Raw genomic sequence first — 6,000 nt, 5'->3', positions numbered from 1 at the left:
TTTTTTTAAAACTACCTGCACAGTCAGCTCGCTGTACTCTCTCCTGTAATACGTCTTTATCGCAGGGGGAGTATTTATAATAAAATGTTGTTATGCTTTATGTCTGCATAGATTATTAGATTATGCACTCACCAACCAACCAACAGAGTGCCCTTGAAATTCATATAAAAATATGGCAATTATTAGTGCAGTATTGTTCTTATAGTGCAGTAAATTCAATTGATAAATGAAAACTCTTCCATACAGTATGAAAGCGGCTCTATGTATGGGGTTCACTTATGGGGGAAAAGAAGAGTTAAACTCGTGGGAGTTTTATGTCTTTTCTTTTTCCTCTTTCCAATTCTGCTTGCAGGGACTATGGAGAAAGAGAGAGAGAGCGAGAGAGGAGGGGAGAGGAGGAGGAACTGTGAGAGTCGGATAAAACGTGAAAAGCAGCAAAGGCTTAACATGCTGGAGTCTCTTATCTCCTCCAACCTTCCCGGGATCAGCTTGCTGGACCAACACTGTCCCTGCAGCATCTTTTTCCGGCCGATGACATGCCGCCTCTAGGACCCTGTACCCCTTCTTGGAGAAAGAAGTTCCCTTTTTTTCCCAACTGAACACCAAAGTCTTGGAAAGCTGGGGAGCCTGATGTGACTGAAGGTAATGGTTTCATGGCTAATGTCTATAGGGAGAATGAACTGGTGGCAGTGTTTAGAGTGCAGGGTTCTTCCTCAGCTTGCACAAGTCCCTGGGTACAGTGGGGCAGGCGGATTGAAATGAGTGCGGTTATATAATTCAAAGATCAGTGCACAGAGCGTAAGAGACATCAAACCTACAATTCCCCCTGCAGGAGTTTATACTCCCAGCAATAGTACAGATACAGTGTTGTCCGGGTGCTGAATTATAAATCAGGGCTATGTAACTCGCGAATGTGCATCTGCTGCGGAACTACAAGATCCAGCTGGAGGGGCATGCTGGTACTTGTAGTTGCACAGCAGCTACTTCTTCTCTACAGACCTTAGGTAGTTTCATTTTTAAATTGATATCCTTGAACATGTTTGATACCAGTATGTAGTCCGGGTGTTGACCCTTGTTTTTTTGTCTTATAAATAGTGAGAATGAAAGTAAAGTGGATAAATGCAAAGATAATAAATATTGTGAGTCAGTTGGATTTTACCTGTCTAAAACATCAATACTGTAAGCACTTGGCGACGGAAAGTTTATCTATAGTGCCCGTGGTTTGTCAGATCAGCCGTGATCCGCTTGTGCTGCTGGGAGTGTCGGCATGTGAATGTTTTACTTGCCTATAAAAATACTTTCCAAAAAGTTTACAACATGACGACAACACGTCTTCGTGTATTTGTTTGATTTTTATTCATTTTAAAGTAGACACGATCACTGGATTATTTTTGGTCGGTAAAAGTCCCAAGCGTCACTTTGGATGCACGATCAGCGTGGTAAAAGCAATATTAATCTGTAAATTAGTCCCAGTCTGTCGGTAGCGTTCTAGGAAAACAAGCATTCTACGAAAACCACCCTGGAATTTGCATACATGCAAATGGATATAACATAGTTCAGAAGTATAATTTTGCTATTATGATCAATTAAACAGTGAGGGATATTTACTAAGCTCAAAGAAATAAATCTAAAACCAAAAGCAATCTATCAGTCATTAACTTTCATCCATTTAGCAGAATTATACAATGAAAGCAGATGCCTATTTGGATGGCAGTCAGTTACAGTATTTGCCATTTGATATCTTATAAAGACGCCAACAGTGGCAGAGATTCTATATATACTCCATAAATATAAGGGACACCATTCCTGGTTCTCTGACACACTATGCCAAATCTGGAATGATGTTTGTGACCCTTAAATTTGCTAACCAGCTCCTTAACCAAAGGCGCTCCTTAGGCTTTTGCCTGTTGGCAGATAATTAACAATAACAATAACATTCTATATTAGTGGGGGATCTGGTGGGGTCCCCAGTGTCTTTACGCCTGAGGGTGTCTATGCCCCACTGGCAGAAGTGTATTTTGGGATATTGGGGTCTGCAGTGGTTCAGGCGGTAGTGAACTTCATATAACATCATGTTTTATTTTAACTGATTGAACCCCAGACAATACTTTCTTATTTTAGTCTTCAGTGAAGCCATTCTTTAATTATAGAACGATCAAAGTATGCTGACGGAAGAATTCCAATGGGAATGCAGAATATGTATTAAATTTCCCATCTGTCCCGGATTTCCCAGGACAGTCATAAGCCCAGAATGTTTCTTTCCCAACAACACAGATAGTGGGAATTAATTTGCTTTACTGCATTGAGTACTTTATAAGACCCAAGAGGCAGCAGGAAGATTGTCCCATGACACAGGGGGGTTGGATCCTGTATTTCTTAACTGTGGATTCCGAGCCCTTCAGCAACACTGGAGGGAAACAGCCTGATCAGTCTGAGGGACAGATGTATTAAGCCTGGAGAAGTGATAAAGCAGTGTAAGTGCAAGGTGATAACGCGCCAACAAATCAGCTCCAATATGTAAATCGACAGTTAGGAGCTGATTGGCTAGTGCGTTATCACCTTCCACATATCACTTCTCCAGGCTTAATACATCTGCCCCTGAATGTCTTCACTACCCGAAAGCGTGAGCTAGAGGTGGGTTTGGTCTTGGCTGATGTAACATGTCAGAGGATATCCTCCTATCCCCTAAAGAGTGTAACTCTCAATCTGCTCTTGGGATGTGATTCTGATACCATCATACCAGTCTTGTGTTGTGCCGGAGGTTATTCCCAATAGCAGCTGGGAAAAATGCCCTTGTTGTGTTTAGTCGGTCCTGGTGGATGTTCCATCAGGTGCACTTCCAGGTGAAATGCGTTACCTCATCTTACAGGGCATTTCTCTGCAAACTATGGGGTCTATGTACTAAGCCTTAGAGATAAAGTGTACACAGATAATGTAGCAGCCAACCAGCTCCTAACTGTCATTTTTCGAACGCAGCCTGTAACATGGCAGTTAGGAGCTGGTTGCTTGGTACTATGGGGTACATTTACTAAGCAGCGATAAGAGCGGAGAAGTGAGCCAGTGGAGAAATTTCCCCATCGCCCAATCAGCAGCTCTGTATCATTTTATAGTATGCAAATTATAGATGGTACTTCAGTGCTGATTGGTTGCCATGGGCAACTTCTCCACTGGCTCACTTCTCCGCTCTTATCACTGCTTAGTAAATGTACCCCTTTATCTCTGTCCCCTTTATCTCTCTCTAAAGCTTAGTACACAGACCCCTATGTAGCTTTCAGAGACCACTTTCACAATGAGTCATATGACACAAGTGGGTGGGGTAGGGATGTGCGATCGAAGGGTCCGAATCGATCTTTTGGATCGATCTGGGATCACTTCCTCCCTGTGTTGATAGAGTGGGATTTTTCCCAGAAAACAATCTTTTGCCGTAACGATAAATAGTGCACGTGCGCAGGATAGCCTCTACTTCATTTATAGAACGCAGCGGAACTCTGCAATGCAGAAATAAACACTCTAGCTTCTGACTAGTGTGGGCCTTGGGGCGGCTGGCTTGGGCTGACTTAGTGAGGTCCTGTGCCCTGATTTTAAACCTTAGTGTTAGGGACCCAACAGATGAGCTCACCTGGACGTTGGTTGGTGGGCCCATAATTTTGGGATAAAAATTGTGCAGAGAACTTCAATTTTGCCCTATGTTAGATTACAGAGTTTATTATAACTATTCTGATTAGCAGTGCTATAGAGTGTGCAGCTGCATTTTCTTTCTTTCTCTGTGGAATTACAAGTCTCAGCATGAAAGCACCTTTCATTATGTTTGGAATTAAGGTGTGCAGTCCAAGGTGCCCCCCTACCTTTAAAAATAAAAAAAAATAAAAAAATTAATGGCAAAATGACTGCATTCTGTTCTGCACTTTACTGCCAATCGGTCACCCTTTAGGAAACCCACCACTACTTTCCAGACACCGTATTGCTATATTGCTCCAGTCATTATATCACACTGCTAGTATTAATCCAGAATCACGCCAGGAATGGACTTTGGATATTGATCTTTCCAATGTTCGATGTTTGTCCCCTAAGAACACTCCTGGTGGCTGTACAGGTGCACAGTACAAGTCAAATGCAGGTGCCCCTGGGCAGCGTCAGTGCCTTCCGCTAGGCCCTGGGGGCAACACCATACGTACTCCCTTAGCTACGGCCCTGTATATTATGCCATATAAAATAATGGATGCAATTTGCAGTCTAGAGGGCTTTAGGGATGGCTATAAATACTGACAGCGTGTAATGTATACTAATGGCCTGACTGCTCTCTGATTGGTTGCAGTGGTTCTTGTAAATGTCAATAAGAAATTACAATGCATGTGTTCCTAATGTAGGGGTATTGTTTATAATAAAAACAGTATCTGGGAATTTTTTTCTATCCAGTGTGGTCATAGTTGTGGATCTGTGTCCCGATGTGCAAATGACCAATGTTCGGTACTCTGTGCGTGCACGAATGAGTGCTGCACCAGATGATGCAGGACGGCATCAGATTGTCAGTGACTGACAGTCTGATGCTGTTGGGGGTGGGGATGGGGCGGCGACAGCCTCCCTTTGTGAAAACAGAGGTGTGTCGCCGCCATTTAGGGGGAGGGAAGAGACCAGGATCTCCAGTACTTGACCACATTTGACTTAGCCCGGTAGCGCACACATATTCCGCAGCATTTTGCAGATATTTGACCAATCACAGTCCCTGCCCCTGTATAACTTACAATCTAAGGGTTTATCGGACGCTGCAACTTTTTGCAGCCCGTGCGATCAACTAGACGCCGCCTATGGGGGAGTGTATTTTTGCATAGCAAGGCTGCGATCGCTTGTGCAGACCCGCTATGCTAAAAAGTTTTGTGCAGAACAAGTCCAGGATGTGATTTACTTACCCTGTGCGATGAATCCATCGTTGATGGTCCCGGAAAGGATGTCAGACATCCGCCTTCCAAACGCCTGGACACGCCTGCGTTCGCCGCACCACTCCCAGAAAATGGTCAGTTGACGCCCCGGAACGCCTTCCTCCTGTCAATCTTCATCTACTTCGCTAGCGGCGTTGCTGCCGTCGGCGGGCAACGACACGCATGCGCAATGCGGCTGCAGCACATGCGCAGTTCCGACCCGATCGCCCTGCTGTGACGAAGCGCAGCATGCAATCGGGTTCGGAATGACCCCCTATGTTCTCTACCGCAGACACACACACAATACGGTTGGTTGTTGTTGGAAACCAATTAACCTACCTGTATATTTTTGAATTGTGGGTGGAAACCAGAGTCCCTGGCGGAAACCCACGCGAGCATGGCGAGAATATACAAACTCCATACAGGGCCGTGTTGGGAATCGAACCCAAGATCTCAGTGCTGTGAGGCAGTAATGCTGACCATTACACCAACCATGCAGCCACTGGTACAGACTCAAGTCATTGTTCCAGTTCCACTTCAGCTGCAAAACCAGAGTTATTATTCCAAACTATTTGTAGTACCGAAACCGGATGGTTCGGTAAGGCCCATTTGAAATCTCAAGTCGTTGAATCTGTACTTACGGGTGTTCAAGTTCAAGATGGAGTTTCTGAGAGCGGTGATCTCAGGTCTGGAGGTGGGGGAGTTCTTGGTGTCTCTGGATATCAAGAATGCGTACCTTCATATTCCGATTTGGCCGCCTCATCAGGCTTATCAAAGGTTTGCATTACAGGACTGTCACTACCAGTTCCAGGCCCTACCATTTGGCCTCTTTACGGCACCGAAGGTGTTCACCAATGTAATGGCAGAGATGATGTTTCTCCTCCGCAAACAAGGAGTGAACATAATACCGTACCTGGATGATCTGCTGATAAAAACACCATCCAGGGAGAGGTTGTTGGTCAGCATTGCCCTCTCAACCCGACTACTCCAGGATTACGGGTGGATTCTGAACCTACCAAAATCCCACCTGGAACCAACACGGAGGCTTCCGTTCCTGGTGATGATACTGGATACGGAGGAACAG

General features: G+C 44.8%; 1 protein-coding gene across 2 annotated transcripts in view; it reads left to right on the top strand.

The window, feature by feature from the left end:
- Positions 1 to 305: 305 nt before the first annotated feature.
- Positions 306 to 6,000, top strand: part of KLHDC8B (kelch domain containing 8B) — a 339,381-nt gene continuing 333,686 nt past the window's right edge. Inside the window, exon 1 of one of the 2 annotated variants that reach the window (XM_063941084.1) lies at positions 306 to 642. The gene's annotated coding sequence lies outside the window, so the exon portion shown is untranslated. The remainder of the gene's footprint in view (positions 643 to 6,000) is intronic. The other variant, XM_063941083.1, reaches the window with a different exon arrangement.

The sequence above is a fragment of the Pseudophryne corroboree genome, chromosome 9, assembly GCF_028390025.1.
Source record: "Pseudophryne corroboree isolate aPseCor3 chromosome 9, aPseCor3.hap2, whole genome shotgun sequence".
Lineage (NCBI taxonomy): Eukaryota > Metazoa > Chordata > Amphibia > Anura > Myobatrachidae > Pseudophryne > Pseudophryne corroboree.
Note: the sequence above shows the minus strand (reverse complement) of the source record. Positions and strands in the feature narration are given on the sequence as shown.